The 17,442-nt window shown below is 39.8% G+C and overlaps 1 protein-coding gene across 1 annotated transcript in view; it reads left to right on the top strand.

Moving 5' to 3' along the window:
• The first annotated feature begins 713 nt into the window (after nt 1–713).
• The window catches only part of LOC134629515 (FERM and PDZ domain-containing protein 1), a 52,124-nt gene continuing 35,395 nt past the window's right edge, over nt 714–17,442 (top strand). Inside the window, exons 1-2 of the mRNA XM_063476901.1 lie at nt 714–981; nt 12,092–12,205. The gene's annotated coding sequence lies outside the window, so the exon portion shown is untranslated. The remainder of the gene's footprint in view (nt 982–12,091; nt 12,206–17,442) is intronic.

A 17,442-nucleotide genomic window follows, 5' to 3' on the forward strand; every position in this document is an offset into this window, starting at 1 on the left:
ATTCGCCTTACTAGTGTATCTGTCACCAGACTTGCTTACTACATTAAAATGCACCATAAAATATTAATATTTTTTATAACATTGATATTTTTACTTAAAGTCCCTCTAGGTTGTCCAGCTGCTAATACTGTAATTTGTAATACTGTAATTTGGACATGTGATCCACAGAGGCTGTTTATTTTTGTGGTTTTATAGCAAAAGAGCTACTGCTGTTTGGGGATACTTAACAAAACAGGTGGAAATGAAAAGATTAAGTACAACATGCAAACCTAGCCTTGGATATTTCAGGAGGTGAAACACAAACGTGCAAACGTGCAACACAAACGCCAGCAGAGGGCGAAAGAGGACAATTTAGTTATCTCCACTACTTCTTTCTTATCTTAAGCCAGCTGGTCGTGTGTGGTGTGTGGCTTCTCAGTTTAAATAAAGCACAGGAAGGTTTTCTGTGATTGTTTGAACCCAGTCCCCCCGCCCTGTTTGTATATCAGTATTCGGCATATTTGTATGGCAGCACTGGATGCGCGCAAGCGGACAAAAGATACAAAGAGATGCAGGTGTGCAAACAAGAGGGAGCTCGCGCTGTACGTTTCTTCGCTGTTTGTTTTCTCGTTAATGTCGGAGTCTGACATCACTGCTGAAAGTTCCTGTGAGTGTTTGAGAGAGAGAGAGAGACAGAGAGAGGAGGAGAGAGAAAGAGAGACAGAGAGAGAGGATTACCATCGCCTAAGCTGCGCGCGCCTCACCCCATCCGCATCACACGCGCTCACCTGCGCGGGGACTTTCGTCAAACGCAACTTTTGCTTTCTGTGGGGGATTTCGAGCCTCTCGTTGCCCACACCCAGGTGATATGGATTAACTGCACTTCTTCGAGGTGCGGCGGGGTTTTTTGCGGCGCTTTTCGAAGTTGTTCCACGTACAGGACGGTCGGGACGGCCCGCCCTGCGCTCAGGAGGGGATTAGAGAGCGGAAACCCGCTACTCGGTAAGGTCTTTACACCTACCTACAGCCAACCAGGATGAACACTGAGCACACATAGAGGTGGTAGAAACATTTTCTGTGCACCGATATTACCTTTATTTCCCTTACGTGCATGAGCGCAAGCTCTCGAAGCGAATAAGACGGTGCTTTGGCTCAGTTGGCTGGACATTTGTTTTAAAAATCAAATAAGAAAAAAAAATAAACTTGCTTATTGTTAGCCTGCTAGTTTCACAGTGCAAATAAAAGTAAAGGTTTAATTTTCAATTCATGTTCTTAATTAGAAAAGTTAATCTGCCACATTTAGAAGTCTCATTAACTTCCTCTGATCTTTCCCCTTAAAACACACGCAGCTTAAAGAGTGCAGGTGAAAGATGGCACCCATTCACAGCTTCAACTGTTTAAATCCATCTCAGTCAGATAATGGAGGGGCGGAGGCAGGTGGATGAGGGATTTTTTTTAAAGCTTCAGCAACAATCTGAGACGTAGACTGTGTAGAAAGGGCTGGAAGGCGTCCCTAATGTTCCACAAGTTCCACTCCATTCATTAAAGAGACATTCCCAGGCTGCTTTTAAAGCACTGGGAGTCGCTCAGTTTCTGTGTTCAACTGCTGCTAAAGAATTGATGAATAGACTAATAGTGCATAGTCTGTGTGAAATGAAAATGTGTTTTACTAATGCATCACTGCAACCAGAAACACACACACACACAGCTACATGCATTTTACAGTAAGATGTGTCTCCAGATATTTTGCTGCATCATGCTTCAGCCTTCACAGAGACTGGGCTGATGCCACTGTGTTTGGCTTATAGGTGGCACAGTCTGCTGCTGCTGGACTGTGTGTCCCAAAATCGATTCGTTTTGTGCAGACACACTAATACAATGCGTGCACTGATGCTCAGGATTGAAACTGAAGAAGACTGTGGGGCCGGCTGCGTTGTGAAGGCTCTCCCAGGCTTTACTAATTTATGATGTTATTTTTAGGCTTGACTACATTTTTGATGCTGCCTATTTGTCAAGTTTAATAGCGAGTGAAAACTCGGGTGTGTCCGTCAACCTCTCTGTGTGCACATGTGCCTAAACTTGATCAGGCAAAAATGGTGTGTGGGGATACTTCAAAGGCCTTTCGGCACTTTTGTTCTGTCATTGAGGTTTGGTGTGTAGTACTGTTTAAACCATTAAAAAGTGCTTAAAATGAAATTTCTCACCTATACTGAGAAGAAGCACACTCTTCAACTTTAGTTCCAAATGTAATCTCCCTCAGCTCCTCCTTCACAGTCAGAGCCTTAAATCTTTACAACCAGCTAAAAAATATGAGATGAATTTTCAGCCCGAGATGAGACTTTTTGAACCCTCATTCCCAAAACTCAGCTGTCTTTCTGACTTCACATTGTGCTGTAGTTAAGCTACTTGAAACGTTGAAAGAGATAAATCCTTTCAAAAGGCTTCTCCAAACATCTGAGAATATGAAGTCGTTGGAAAATTCGAAGCAAAGAAAGCGAAAAACTCCCCAGCTTCTTACTGCAGAGAGGTGAATCTCAACCTCGGGATGGCTGTTCTAATGAGGTCTAAAAGGTTTTAGGTCAACGCTAATCTCCTCTGCCATAAAGACGGCCCTTTTAGACACGTTGGCTTCAGTGTGAAACACCTGATTAAAGAGTTATCCAGCAACAGCAGAAGTAGTTCTCTAAGCGCTTTTACTGTATCCATCATTCCATCATTTCTTACTGGATAGGGAGGATCACATGCTGACAGCTGTCTGTCTGCTGAGTTAGTAGAAATTTTTCTTACTTCAGATCTGATCTTCATTTGAGTGTTGGTGGGATTCTGGGCAGTTTAGCATAATGGGATGTGGTGTTTCAGTTGTGGGATTACACTTGAGTATATTATTGCTGCTGCAAAACAAAAGATATACAGAGCATAACATGCCATTCGTTTTAAAGCACATAAACATAAAATATATGGCTCATTGTCTATTATACCTGCATTTATGTACCTACAGCTGGTGTATGAACAAAAAACATTATCACCTTTAGTCATTAGTCCTTGAGATTTGCATACATTTGCCTCTGACAGATATTTAATATTGGATTTTCTTCTATAAATAAATAACCAAATCTAATATTTTTGATTTCTTTGTTTAATTTGGTTTTAGGAGAAGATCTGATGATGTTTTAGAACCCATTCATGGAAAAATATATTTTCCTGCAGTAGTACAATTAAATATGACATGACATCATTAATCATAAAGAGTATTTTAAGCTTTTTCTTAGGACTCACTCCATTGTCTTGTTATATTACACTGGAGGCCGTCATACAGCTGTAGAAAAAAAGTGGGGAAAATTTGCATTTCAGCACTTTGTGACAGTTTACAGCACAGGCAGAGCAAGCTGACAGACGTGCATATGTTTGCATGTTTGAGCTTAGAGACATAAGGTCACTCAACTTTTGGCTGAATGTCACAGTTTTGTCCAGTATATTGACACTCACCATGTCTCACACGCATACTGTGACGCACTGAAAAGCCACCAAACATCTAGCAGATAGGACGAGAGTTGGGTCAGAGCAGTTTGAAATGCAACCAGTTGTTTAGGACAAATTAATTTTTTGACATTAGTAATGCAATTGATTGTTTTTTTTAAGTAATTGGAATACTTTGGATTGCCAAATTACTATATCTCATACCAGAAAAAGAGTTCTATAGATAATAGTTATGTTTAAACATCTCAAAACACTTTTAGTGAAGATAATTATTTTCTTTTTTGTTGTACTTTTGTTTACTCATGAATAGTATGTCTGACATTTTTTGTCGAGTTCCTTGCTTTGTGGCAGTACAAAAAAAAAAAAAAAAAACCTGTTGGTTACAAGCAACAACTATCAAGATCTGTGGGTATGCAGATCATGGGTTGTGAGCTGGACAAAATGCAGATGCTTGGAGGCAGGATAAATTTAACAAAAGCTGAAAACAAAGATACAGAATAAAGGCATAATGCTCAACAAAGTAAATACTAAAGTGACTAGAACCTGAGACACTAAGTGCTGGACTAAGAGTCAGTAGGGTTAGAGAACAGGCATAGAAAGCACAGGAACATGATAGATGCTCTGACAAAAGACATGAGGAGACTAGGATTCTGATAGACACAGCAGGGCGATCAGGGAAACTGAGACACCTCGGGAAACAAGGCACAGCTGAACAGAATCATAGCAGATGAGACAAAGGAAGCAAAACTCAAAATAGCACACAAGGAACACAAGCTAACCAAAATAAAACATGAAGTATAAACACAGATACAGACTAAGACACACAAACTTGACATACACAAAATGTAAGCAAACTGGAGACATGAGCTACTACATACATGGGATGCTAGGAAGGACACACGAGACTCCGATAAACAAGAGGTAACTAAGATACGAGGCTAACTAGAAGCATGAAAAACTAAACTAGGAAACACTGGAAATAATGAACTAGATGACGAAACAATGAGAAACTAGAATACACTCATAATAATAACTCAGACTTGGATAAAGAACACAGAAAGTCAGAACATAAGAAAAAACTGAGGAACCATGACAGCAGTAGTTACTCCTAAATAGTCCTCCATTTCTGCAAAAATGTGCGGCACAGGACACCATATTTTAAAGATGTAAAGAAAATGTCATCGACTAATCCTCAGTCATGCAATTCTAATTACTAATTATATTTAAAAAATGCATAATATGGCATGGGTATTTTTTGTAATGAAATTACATTTAAATACTACGCATACTATGCAATTCTAAGTATGAATGACTTGAAGGTTGCAGATGCCGACTTAAAGTCACATTCTCTCCAGAAATGAGTTTCTTAAACATTACTTCTCTTGCAAGTTGACTACGCAAAATAAGATCTGCAGTTTGACACTTTTGAGCTTCTTCTGCACAGGTTTTTCTTTATCCACATAAAATCTGGTAACTATGAGCTAGAAGTGTGATGTGATGTCGCTCTTGTCCAGTAAAGCGTAATAATAATCTGGTAACTTGAAGCCTGATTTGCACATCCTGTGCTTTTAAAATTAACTTAGGCTACGTTCACACTGCAGGCGAAAGCGCATCAAATCCGATTTTTTTGACCCTATGCGACCCATATCCGATCATGGTATGACAGTGTGAACGGCACAAATCCGATATTTTCAAATCCGATCTGGGTCACTTTCGTATGTGGTACTGAATCCGATAAATATCCGATGGTTTAGAAAGCGACTGCTGTTTGAATGGTCAGGTCGCATTAAATCCGTCTTTTACGTCACTGACACGAGACAGACGCCAATCATCAGCTCCGGAGAAGCGCCCGATAAGACATCGTGAACGCTTCCTGGCCATCCAGTGTAGATGTTAGTGAAACTGTTGGGAAGACAACGTTGGAGAAACGTGAACATTTTATTTGTACTGTATAATCTGCAGATTCTGACAGAAATCTGCAACTATCCTTTGAAGCACCGCTCCTCTCTAAAACACCAATAAGGATAATTATTAGGTTATTTACATTATTATGTAAATAACAAAATAACTTAAAGCAAAAATTGGGAAACGTAAAGTCCGAAGTCTTTATATTAAGGGCCATCAGTCAAACAATACTGTTTGCTCTGGGTCTAAACAGAGCGCGTTGTGTGTGACGTCTTCTTTTGTGCATGCGGGCCGCTTTGAGGGTTCACACTAGAGTGCGTTTGCTGTCGCATTTTATTTGTAGTGTGAACAAGCAGACAAAAAAATCAGATTTGATCAAAAAATCGGAATTGAGCATTAAGACCTGCAGTGTGAACGTAGCCTTAGTTGTTAGTTAGCGCTAGGTAATTCAATTTTCCGTTATTTGGCTTCCAACAATAAAGAAATAACTGACAAAAAAGATGATTGTGCAACACTTGAGTCTTTTAATTGTTATGACTCATGTTATTTTCTGTACAGCTGTGTGCTTTCACCCCTCCGAAAAACTGAAACTTACTCAGTTTTTGCTTCAACTGTCCCCAAGATGACTGGAAAAGAGCCTTTCATCATCAAGACATTTCTTGAAGGAGGAAAAGTGAGAACTTTTACATGGATTGATCAGCAGTGGCTCATCAGTGGTAGCTGATGTTGCACAATATTCATCTACCAGATCTTTGAGGGTCTCTCCTGCAGTTCAGTCTTAATAGTGTGCTGTAGAAGTGTATTACTGCCTACTCCCTTCCTTGGCTAGACTACCATGTAGGCGCCTTCAAGGTCTGTTGCTGCCTTGTGGTAGTGGTGTTGTGGCTGGTGAGCATAAGCAAATGCTCTTTTGAGACAGGCTTCACAGTCCAACACAATCACAACATTACATAATTATGGGAATAGTTTCATTAAAAACAAAATATTATTCAAAGTAGAGTGTTTTTATACATCTGAGCTGTCTACAGGGGTCGGCACAGCAACTGTAAAGAGTAAATATTTGTTTCAAATGGGTGGACCCAACCAACAAAAGTAAATACTGACAAGATCAGGTGAGCCATTTTAAAAAGCATCATCCTCATTAAAGGACTTAAGTTACCCAACGCAGTCCGCTTAAGTGGATAATCAACATAAAGTAATGTCAGGAACAGGAAGTGATGTCACTATTTGTCTCTTTCTCACGGATAATTCCTTGGGACTAATGGAGTCGGTCAGTTCACAAAACCACGTGCTTATCAAATAAACAGAAACATCTTTGCAGCATTCAGTAGATAAGAATACACATGTTGTCTCATGTCTAACCTTGTATTCCATTTTAGAAGTTGTCAGGAACACCACTTTACTTCATTGACAGAGTGGAAATCAAAGATAAATGTGTCTGAATCAAAGCCCGCGGACTTAACATTTATAATTGCACTGCAAATCTAAGCCTCCTCTCAGTTTGGTGTGTTTGTCTTCCTCAGAAATATCTCTAAAATTCCTCTAAAAGAACGGCTGGTCATCTGGCCAGTTATCTTTCAAGAAGTGCAGCAGAAACGATGCATTTATTTAAATGTCACAGCAAACCTCAACATGTTCTGCTGCACATATTGGCTGTCGCACACTGGCTCTCGCTGTATTTACTTTTATGTAAGGTTAGCTCAGCAAATAATACTAGTGCATTAAATAGATGGGGAGCATAGATACTGGCTTTGTGTATAAGCCATCAGATAGCTTGTTAGCACTGGCAGCTTCGAGGCTGTCAACCTGCTAGTACACCAGCTCTGAGGCACAGACAGAACAGCAGAGCTGGTGTTGCCCCAGGTACATCTCTGCACACACAATAGGTGACAAGGGAGCTTATTTAACACTTTACACTCTGTACCAGCAAGAGACGATGTCCTTAATATACAGAGAATTTAACTTACTATAAATCCTAATTCAGATACATAAGTGAAACAACATCAGCTGAACAGGTTCAGTGATAGTATACATTATCCTGGTTCTCAATTATTTAAAATTTTTGACCTAATTTTATGACAACAGTAGGTAATAAGACACATTAGTTATTTTAGCAGTTGTGTTTTTGTATGGAAAAGTCCCACCACTGGCTCAAACCCTGCATTGATGGTAAAGATACATTACCCTAGGTAGCCTTCTATGGTAACTTTTAAAAAAAACCTTCATTTAACCAGAAGAAGGAAGTCTTAAGATTAAAATTCTCTTTTGTCAGACTGCCCTGATGTAGATAGCATAAACCAGCATTCCTGGAGAAAATCCACACAAGCACAAGTGGACATGCAAACTCTACATCCAATGGCCCCACTTGGGTTTGAACTCAGGTTGAGACTTTCTTGCTTTGAGCAAACTGTGCTAACTACTTAGCCACCATGTTGTGCGTATGTGCACCAACCTGAATGTAGAACAGACATTTATTGTAAATTGCATGTCTTGTTTATTATTGTGAGGAAAATGTGGTTTACAACCAAGTGCACAGCACCTGGGAATAAGAATTAGCACCTGTAAGCACAAGGCTTTGTATCTCAGCTGGAAAAGGAAGGATTGCCCAAGTGGCAGAGTTTTAAGTACCTTGGAGACTTTCTTATGAGTGGGGAAGACTGGAAATTGACAGACAGTAGGGCTGGGCGATATATCAAAAATTTATCGTTACCGAAATTTATGACTCTCATCGACGTCATTTTGCCCATGTCGGTAAATTCGGTATTTAAAAAAAAAAAGAAAAGGCATGTGCAGGTTGGCGATGTTCATGTCCCTTTAAGACGCTGTGCTACGTTACAGACTTGACGGGGTGGAGTCACATGACTCTACTACCTGTAACAAGACGAGACACGGGTGAACAAATGGAGGACGATTTAAATGTTGAAGCAGCAGCGACGGAGGTAGAGCTGGTGGAGGAGGAAGAGGAGACGCTTGTTAACAAAAAAAATGCATCATCAATCGTTTGGCAACATTTTGGATTCAACAAGGATGATATTGATCAAAAAATTGTTAAATGTAAACTCTGCAAAAAGACTGTTGCGTCAAGTCAAGGTAACACAACCAACCTCTTCCACCACCTGCAGCACAACCATGAGATTCAATTCGAAGACATAAAAAAAGCTCAAAGCGAGAAGAGATTAGGCCTTTGTCCATGATGGCATTACATTTGCACAATCATTGTTTACTTTGTAAATAAGCAATGTGAAACATATTTATTATTAAACTATTTTGTTTACAAGGGATACACATTTTTTAGAGAGCATGGTTACATATTGTATCCTACACTTTTTATTTTGTTCGGTTAATAAATCTTAACCACTAAAAGTAGTTACTACTATTGTCTTCATTTATTTTCAGTGACATTTTACAGTCCTTTAAAGTGGTAATAATATAATTGCAATGAATAGGTCTAGGGGGAATAATATTATCAAAATAACTGGAGGAACTATTCTGCCTGCCACAGCCCCATCAAATGAAAAAAAAAAAAACAAACCGTTTGTTTTTTTGGCACTTGGGGTGGTTATCGTCCATTTATCGTTATCGAGGTTAACTGCTCAATTTATCGTGATATTGATTTTAGGCCATATCGCCCAGCCCTAACAGACAGATTAGCACAGCATCCGCATTACTACAGACAGATTAGCACAGCATCCGCATTACTGCAGGCAGCTGTAGCGAAGGAAGAGCTGAGCCCAAAGGAGCAGCTGTTGCTTTAGTCTTCGATCTGTGTTCCTACTTTTAACCCTGGGCATAAGCAGTTGGTGGCAATATTAAAATTGATCAGGAGTTAGGTTTCTGGGTAGATATGAGGAGATCTGCCATTTCAGAGGGGTGCAGGGTAGACTCTCTGCTGATGTGATTTGAACATCTCACTTGGATGCACTAGGCATACCCAGCTGGAAGGAGACCCGAAGCAGACCCATAAGGTGGAGTTCATCCTTTCAGGAAGAGTTAGAAGCGGTGGTGTATGACAGGGAGATCTGGGAACCGATTTTTCTTAGATTAGTGCTGTATCTACTCTGGATGAAAAGCAGAACAAGGACAGACGGTTGGAACGTTTTCTCATGCAGCGTATGAGACACACAACCACACCTGCATGCGCAATGCTACACAGTCACCCAAAGTGTCACTTAACAATCGTGGGGTTGCACACAATCCTGGTAAGTGTGTGAACTCCTTATTGCATTCTGTCCCCACTGCTACCCTTCAAGCTGTGAACATAATTCATTAATGTCAAGAGGAGAAAGGAAAGAAACAAAATTAATGAGAAAACATAAACAGGGCACCAGCTCCCTGGGTCTAACAGGTCTCCCATATGCTGTAAAGCTAATGCAGAGGCCCACGTTTGTGTCCACCCTAAGGTCGTTTTCTGTGTGTCATGCCCCGGCTCTTTTTACTCAGCTTTCCATATTCACTCCACCATCCTATCCCAGTAAAGGCTAAAAAGCACCCTAAAGTATTAAAGCATAAAGAGGCTAGTACACCTACCGTCTATAAGAAAATATTTTGTATGTTAACGTAGGTTGTACACTGACCGTCAAATATAAATGCTATTAATTAGAGATCTCTAAACTTGAGCGAGTTTGTTTTTGCAGCTTCAGTGAGCCAATTCTACGGTTTTACTGTGGTGAGACAAAAGTAAAAGTCAAACTGTAACTGAGCAGCTGTCTATATGCCTGAGCAGCCAGGCAAAGGAAAGGAACACTTGGACGCTTCTTGCATAAACCCCACCCACCCTTTCTCAGAGGGCTTGAGCCCATGTGTGACATCATGGTTATAATTATCGTGAAGATGCCATTTTTGTTTGTTTTTCCCAAGCAGTCAGAAAAATATCACACCTTTGTTTAAGGATATAAAAGTATTATCTAAATCTGCACTGTTGCCCACCCACATGAAGCTTCTTTTTAAAAACACTACATTTTCTCAGTAGGGGCCTCCTTGTGATTATTCCCATTGCAACTAAAGACAGGATTGTTTTCTGAAGCATGAGGTGGTGTACTTGCCTACACCATATACAAATAATTTTAATAGGGTTTTCGAATGGAGCTTCACATATCCGAACAAAGTGACAGTGACACCCTCAGGAATTCTGCAAAGACCTACCGTCTCACTTCCCATATTAAAAGCTAGATCATCATTCTGCCACATTCTTGCTGATGTTTGCAGTTTTGCTTAAATGTGGCTCCCATTCAACAGCCTTCCCCAGCCATATCCATCTGGACCAATTAGTGTAGCACAGCATTCATCAATGAATAAAACAATGTGAAATTTAGTCTTCATCACACAGATGAGCCTGCTGCAAGTCAGCTTTGGTTATGAAGGACAGAGATGAAACATACATATGGTTTTCCTGCCTCTTGCAGAACGTTGCACTGTTTCACCCTGTTCCTCTCCAGAAACATCTTTCCTCTTACCCGTGTTTCCTGAGAATTGTGACTTTCATAATGGTGTAAAACAACTTCTCTTCAATCAAGATCACCTGACAAGCGAACCTAAAACCAGATTTAGAAAGTATGAAAAACATAATGAAATATTCAAAATGAAGTGTTTTGTGTTACTGAGGTATCAATTACATAATCACTGGAGCACAGAGTAGACAAACCGGATGTTCTCCATGCCCGTCATACCCTAACCCTCTTGATCCCTTATATTGCTCACATTTCTCTTTCTCATCTTTCTGTTCTTTGCAGCCTCATGCGTTTTCTCTCTCTCCTCATTCTGTCTTCCTTTGTGTGCGTCGGTATGCCTGTTAGTTGTTGGTAGAGTGAAGTGGCTGCATTATCTATATACATTATTGATGCTTGCAGCACTTTAACACACACATGCGCAACCACACACACGCACACACACAAAATCCAGCTTCCCGCTCACATAACAAAAACTTACATACAGTTATACAATCACACACACATACAGTCACAAAGAGCACATGTAGCCTCACTTTTGAATGTGTGTGTGTGAAGGAAAAGTGAATGACAGCGCACACATGTTGTCGTTTTTTCAAAACAGCTGATTCCCTGTTTTAAGAAAAATGAGGAAATTGTGACATTCTCAGACTAAAATTAATTCACAGTCACATGCTGGGCTAATAGGTTAAGACATGAATAGAAAGTGAGAGTTATGAAAGAGAAGAGGCAGAAGGATTAGAATTTGAGTAGCAGGGAGTTGGAGATGGGAATAAGTGGAGGGAGGGGACAGAAGAGTTCCCAGCATCTCTTTTCCCAGGGCTTTGTGAGGGCCTCATTAAATATGGATGGTGTTTGGATCAGAGCAGGGGTAAGTGGGACTCCACAAACAGCACATGCAGCCGATGCAGGCAGCCCCATCCTGCTGTGATGGAGCTCGGTGTGGTTTTTTGCTTCATCTGTCTCTCCGTACTCCTCCTCCCTTGACTCAGTTTACTGCCCTCAACCCTTTTGTCCAGCCCCTGTCGCTGCCATCATGTGGCACTGTCTGTCAAACTCTTCTTTTTTTTTTCTCTGCTTGTCTGTTTTTGTCTTTTTCTTAGACTCGTTTTCTGTCTTCCTCCTCTGTGTTTCCCACTCTCATTTCATCTCCAGTTTGCTTGTTTTTCCCCGTGATGCACCGATCTAAAAGGAAAGCGTTCCTCCATTATTCACACCCTAATCGTAGTTTTTCAGATGAGAAGATAAAAATCTAACTCTTAATTCTGATCCGTGCCTGTCGTCAGGAGATGAAGACACGTCACCCTGGTCTTCTTCAGTGGAGTGATGGGCGAGCAGCGAGGGGAGCGGGACTGTAACTGGCACCTTCATGGAGCCCTGATACCCAGGGCAGAGAGCAGGTGTGTGAATGTCTGTCTCTCTAATACTGAAATGAAACAGATTGTGTTTGTGTATGTGATTTGTGTGTGCACACAACAAAAGATGACAATATTAGAGGATTTAAAGACTGTGGGATAAGCACAGTGAGACAGACGCACAGTGGAGAGGTAAGTGAGCAGTAAACTAGTGTCTGTCTAGTTTAGCCAGTGTGTTACTCCAAACAGACCTGTAAGGCTAAGGTGAAGCTCAGTCTAATCTGGCTCAGCAGGAGTGACGCACAAACTCCCTGTCACAGCCTGCAGACACACTCTGTAATCCCATTTGCCTACTCTGCGCGCCTGTGTGTCTCTGTGCGTGCAGTAAGAGTGTTATGCAAAAGTTGTAAGTAATGCATGTTTCAGAATTTACTATACTCATCGTGTATGCATAGCTAATTTAGTTAACGTTCCAAAAATACAGAGAAGTCACAGGGAGGGTGCATGGGTGGATGGATTGTTCTGTGGAGTGCCAAGACTTGAGTTTGCAGCTTTTCTCTAGACCAGGGATGTTAAACTCATTTTATGTACACATAACCTGTAGGCCCACCTATAATCAAGTAACCTGTACACAGGTTACTTTGATTATAGGTGGGCCAGACTGGCGAAACTTCCCTTTCTGTCAGTGTAAAGTTTAACTATACGTTTAATTCCTGAGATATTTTATTAAAGGAAAAAGAAGTGAAGGAAAGAAATGTGTCAGCACAACTATTTGGGCTTAAAGTGTAATAAATAAATGTGTAAAATTAAAGAAGAAAGTAATAGTAGCTCATTGGTGTCCTGTAATTTTAAAAGTCCCAGAAAATGTCCTTTTGAAATTTCTTTAGCCCAAAGTAAAAAAAACAGGAGCCTTTCAGTTATTTAGTTACTTTGGTATAGTATGAAAAGCTGTGGGGAAGGTCTTTATCAGCAGAAAAACCTATAAAACGTATTAAAATAGGTTTAAAAGTCAAAATATTTAAGCCCTACTTGACATTTTCTAAAGCAATTTAGGGGCTAGACTTTCCCGGACCAGTTCTGGTCCCTGGGCCTTATGTTTGACACCCCTGCTCTGGACTTTTTGAGTGAATTGTGATTTTGGATAATATTATTTATGTCATTATATTTCTTTAAGACTACAAGTGTCATCTAACGTTACAGACAAAGCTTTTTTCAGCTCAGTTCAGTTATATTTATGTAGCACCAATTCACAACACAACAGTTGCTTCAAGGCGCTCGGTCTGTTCCCATGCTAACATGTTTACTGTGTCAAAGCTACAAAATGTTTAGTGGTTATTACAGTGTTTCCCACACTTTACTTGGCGAGGCCACCCAAGTATATTATCAGACGCCTGTGTATATTTTGTGACTTATTTTGGATTATTTGTATTTTCCACTGTATTTTGAGAGTTCAGTCTCTGCTAACAGAGATGATATTGATAATGATATTGCAATGCTTCAGTAAATTTGCAATAAATACATTTTTAGTGATTAAAAAAAAACATCAAACAAAATAACAAAACAAAATACTGCAGAACAGTTGGGGAGTGCAGATTAAAGGTAGCAGGATTTAATAGTGCAAGCATAATCAAAGACATTTTCCATCCTTCTTTTCCAATGAGTTTTTGCGTTGTTTTCCGATGTCTAAGGAGCTTAGAAAGAAAAGTGTCTGGACTTCTTTAAGTTGCTTGAAGACGTTTCACCTGTCATCCGAGAAGCTTCTTCAGTTCTAAGATCAAATGGTGGAGAGTCCCATATTTAAGCCCTATGGGAGTGTCCTCCCAGGGGGACAATGGACCCCCTAATGATCTTCTACCTAATCGCACAAGCCAAGGTGTGAAAATGGGTGTAGGTCACAATCAGCCAAGGTTTCAGGTGAACTCATTGTGAAACCTAGCCCCACCCTATCATGTGATTTCCTGAGGTCAGAAGGCCCGGGATGTGAGTGGGCGTTAAGGCGTCTGGAAAGGGATCTCAAAACTGGATTATAGATGGCAGACAGTTGGTGTCATAAGCCACCGCCTCTGTTTTATGAGGATCATTCACATTGGACATAGATGGCTTCCTTCACTCCTCTTTCAAACCATCTGTCTTCTCTGTCCAAAATGTGAACATTGGTGTCCTCGAAGGAGTGGCCTTGGTCCTGTACGATGACCTGGATGACTGAGAACCTTCACAGACATGTTGTTTTCTGATAATGCTGAGGTCAGAGTGTAAAGTTGCTAAACTGGTTAACACTTTAGTTTAACAATAATTAAACTTATTTAACCTCATAACAATACAGGAGCTTCACAGTACTGTCCAGAATAAAATGTTTTCTACCTGGGATTTTGTATCTGGGGTTTGACCTTTTTTGCTAGCTGCTTTTAGGACTTTTACGACCATTTGGTTTGGAATCCTATCCTAGGCCGATCAGTATGTAACTGCATCAATGAATTCCATGCACAGTTTGCCTTGGCTCTCATATGGAGCACAGCCCCAGAGTTACGATGATGCTTGGTGGTGTCATCTGTTTACTTTTTTGTTGCACATCACTGGCTACCAGTATCTCCTCCTTTATAGAACGGTTGTACCTCAAGCAGTGAAACAATTTTGTTGTTTCCAGTTTTCCCAGAACCAGTTTTGTGGTGTATTGTGATGTATTGGAGGCTGTGGAAATGTTGCTCTCAGACATGTGTTAGCTTATCTCTTTGTTTTGCTCATAAATGCGGAGCTTTTCTATGCCATTGATGGTTAATAGGACATTTTTATGTAACAACTAAGAATGTAGTTGTATTGTCATGGACAGTATATACACACATACATTTTTACCATGATATACATGATATATAGATATCTTACATCTAGTATTGATTTAAGCGCAATTGCCACTGAACATCATCCCCAGAAATTAATGTCACAACCCTCTTTCACATCATGGCTATACTACGATTCCCAGCATTCACCCTAACCATATTTGACTGTTTTTTTTGTGGAGGCTTGAAATTTGTACACCACACTGCTTTAAGCTGCTAGTATTTATGATGTCAAAAATTCTTTAGATGACTTCAATGTTTAACGTGTGAGAGGTTGTCGATGAATATGAATTGATCATATGGAGGTGTGGACTGAGATCAATCAGTCAAAAAGTTGAATTAAATTTAAGAGTTCTTGAAATGTTCTGTCTTTTCAGTCTTTAGAATGTCTCACATTTGCTGCTGTTTCACGTGGAAAGGAAGATGATAGAGGGAAATTCTAATAAGCATCTATTGTGTACAATTAAACGAGGCATCTAATGAAAATAAGCTTTTAATGGCCAAAAAACAAAACCAGGAAACAAAAAGACTGTAAGAATAAAAACTAAATTACACATGAGAAAATAGAACTAAACAGAGTAGGTTTAAATTGCTAGCTATGACAAACATGTGGAACATCTTCACAGAGGAAAGACCACTATAGATACAAACTCTGCACAAGACTAAGCTGAAGGTAATTAACACAGGTGAAGGACGTCAGAAAAACAGGAAGCAAAATCCGGAAAATTAAATGAGAAGATCAACTCAAATCAAAGTAAACAAAAGACAACCAAAAGATAGCTATCATGGCAAAGTGAATGAATAAATGTACATGAGAAAACACAAGTGTGGGGAAGGAGAAGTGCTGCTGTAGCCCCGTTAGTCAGCTTGTGCGTGCGTGTGTGTGTGTTTCTCTGCAGTATTTCTTACCCTGCCCAGCTTCAGCATTAGGTAAAACTATTCTGGCAGAGATTTTTGTTTACTTCTCTAATTTTATAGCAGACACAGCTATCTGAAAAAAAAAAAAAACAACCTGAGCTAATATATATGTAATTTGATTACTGTGTTAATATTGTAATGATTATAGTGTGTATTGCATATCACAGTGTTGGGGGGAAAAAACAACCTTGTAATAGATTTTTAAAAAAATAGGAAATGCAAACAGCACATTTATTCATAGTTTTCAGAGGATGTGTGAGGAAAAGCTCAGCACACCGGCAGTGGCATTTTACTCATTTACAGCCTGAATCATATTTTAGTTTATAGTTAAGCATTGACCGGCTAGCTCATGGTCTTATGGCAGGAGGCAGGACTCAACAAGTGGTAAGTCTATTGTAGGGCCATGTTTAACTCACATTTTACTACACCAAACTGTAGACATTTTGTGGCATAAATGCATTCAGGGAGTCATACAGCATTAAAAAATGACTTGACTTTTCAGCTAAATTTAACCACAAAGGTTTTCTTCAGACAGATATAAAAAAATGCCACTAATGACCCTGATCAATAACAAGGGCACAGAGCCAACCTTTTTTGTCTGGATGAAGGCCCACTAACCAATTTCCAGTGGAAGCAAGAGTCAGATTACTGCACAGTCAAACAGAGCAGTGCACTTAAAACAGAAACATTTGACAAAAGTGATACCGTGTGCAAAAGGTAAATGTTTCTGAATCACATCTTTCATCAGAACTAAAGTACATATTACACAAGATGAAGCCTCCATGTCATTGAAAAAATGCATTAAAAAATGCATATTTTACTCTTATGTGACATCAGATTTGGCCACACCCTATGGATCACTATTGAGCTCTTTTAACTCTGTGGAAACGGACAGAATAACAAAGGTAAAAACGTCATTCAACAGGAAAATAGACCATCATGCAGTGTTAATCTAAATAATGTTCTATAAATACATACACATTTTAGCATTGGATTAGAAAATAAGCTCCACTTTTGAGCTGTTGCTACTGTGTGTGTGTGTGTGTGTGTGTGTGTGTGTGTGTGTGTGTGTGTGTGTGTGTGTGTGTGTGTGTGTGTGTGTGTGTGTGTGTAAGAACACTGATGAGCATCATTGTATCACAAAATGAATTAAAGATTGTACTGGACTGGATTGTACTTATCAAAAATAACATAAAGCGTTTGTATCAGGTGTAATATACAATTTTCTGGTTTCTTCTTTCAGCTCCATTTTTCAGTAGCGTTGAGACACAGAGAAAGCAAGAAACAGATGTGAGAAATCTGATTCCTCCCACATGAGCAATAATCTAATAGAACGAGATGGAAGGGGACACATGATTGAGTGATGACATGGTCAATAGTTGGATGGCTGCAAGACATTCATGGGTGAAAGGGAGGGAGGAACAGAGTTACATGGACAGCACATCTTAGTTCCTGGTTATTTTGTTTATCATGCTTACTCACATTGATGTCATAAATATAATGTAATTAATTGTAGGCAAGTTTAGAGGT

This window comes from Pelmatolapia mariae, linkage group LG6 (assembly GCF_036321145.2).
Source record: "Pelmatolapia mariae isolate MD_Pm_ZW linkage group LG6, Pm_UMD_F_2, whole genome shotgun sequence".
NCBI classification, from domain to species: Eukaryota; Metazoa; Chordata; class Actinopteri; order Cichliformes; family Cichlidae; genus Pelmatolapia; species Pelmatolapia mariae.